This window comes from Alligator sinensis, unplaced genomic scaffold (assembly GCF_000455745.1).
Source record: "Alligator sinensis unplaced genomic scaffold, ASM45574v1 scaffold1273_1, whole genome shotgun sequence".
In the NCBI taxonomy this organism is placed as follows: domain Eukaryota; kingdom Metazoa; phylum Chordata; order Crocodylia; family Alligatoridae; genus Alligator; species Alligator sinensis.
Genome location: NW_005842653.1, coordinates 271,562 through 273,105, shown reverse-complemented (window position 1 = coordinate 273,105; position 1,544 = coordinate 271,562). Strand labels below are relative to the sequence as shown.

At 43.3% G+C, this 1,544-nt stretch overlaps 1 protein-coding gene across 11 annotated transcripts in view; it reads right to left on the bottom strand.

Moving 5' to 3' along the window:
• Positions 1-1,544, bottom strand: part of SLMAP (sarcolemma associated protein) — a 169,933-nt gene that overhangs the window by 109,485 nt on the left and 58,904 nt on the right. The window lies entirely within an intron of this gene.

Sequence of the window (1,544 nt, the reverse complement as noted above, 5' to 3'; positions counted from 1 at the left end):
CAGGAATGAAAAGCAGATGTTAAAAAGTATGGGGACTAAGACATAACCCTGTTTCACCCCACTGCTGATGTCAAAGGCATTTGATTCTTTGTGTGCGTATGCTACAGTTGCCTTCATACCTTGATGTAATGAGCAAATGAGCAGTTTAGGGGAACCACCCAGCTGTACCCACAAAGCCTTTGTTTACATATGAATGAAGTTAGAGGAAGGGACATGGAAAGAAACAATTCACGTTAGTACCACTTTCCAGAATTTGGAAATGCCTACTCAGAAACAGTTAATACACTAGCAGAGTGTACTTTAACATTAGAAGTCAAAGTTGCCCCCTCTTTTACGGCGCAAGTCAAAAGTTTAACCCAAACTTTCTCCCCAGTTACTCCCTCAGTTCTTTATTCTGGACCATTCATGTATATCCTAAACTCCTTCTCCTTTACTGACCCTGTGCCCCACCCACCTATCAGGGAGGGGATGTGTAAGCAAGCAGAATGCATGGGGAGAAGTGGCTTCAGGCAAATTTGCTCTGTATTTTCAAAACAAACTGATTTCATTGCTTACTGCTCTCTCCAGCTCATTAAATTCTACTCCTTCAGAGATTTAGTCATTTTAGCTGGTACATTAAATGTTGTGCAACTAACAAACCAATTTTTCAAAATGACTATAACAAGTCAGTAATCAAAGATACTCTCTTCAGTTTTCAGCTTCTGAGACCCAGGACTAGCCTACAATTGAACATTTTGCTGCTTAAGTTATGCTGGCACAATCTTCCTCATCTAAACACAGCTTATATCAGCATAAGAGTGCTTTTGCTGACATAGCTTAGGCTCCTTTGTCAAGTGAAACAAGCTATGCCAGGAAGAGCACTTCAAAGCCAGTGTCAATGTGTACAGTGATATACTAAGACTTTTGCTAATATAGAAAGGACCCTTCACCATCCCTTCTATATATTCTTGCCAGAAGATAACCATTCTTGCAGGCATTGCTGAACCATGGTAAGTTGGTGTGCGCACACCCCCCCCCAACAAATGACCTGGCTTTTCATGCACTGTTTGAATTATTGTGCAATACTATCTTCAGGAAGAAGCATTAGAATATTTTTGCATTACCAAGCCAATTTCTGGTTATATAATTTACTTACCCTTCATGCTATTTTTCAGTAGAGTTTACAAGCGTATAAAAGATTCTGTACAATTTAGACAATGGTTGTTAGAAATTATCTCAAGATATGAATGAGGAAGACATAACAGGAGGCGCAGGCTTGCTATGTACCAGCTGCTCTGAGGTAACTGCCTGTGTGCACATACACCAGGGGTGGGCAAAATATGGCCCTCAGGCCGGATCCAGCCCACAAGGTGATTCTATCTGAGCAATGGGGCCCCTAAAAATTTAGAAAATGAATATGCATCTGCCCTTGGTTCCCGTCAAAAATGACAGGAGCCAGGGGCAGCAGGACCCTGAGGTAGCCCTGGCAGGCTTCTGCAACAGCAGGGCCTGCCCGGCCCCGCCCCTCCAGCCGGAAGCCCCAGCAGGAGCTTCTGGGCTGGGAC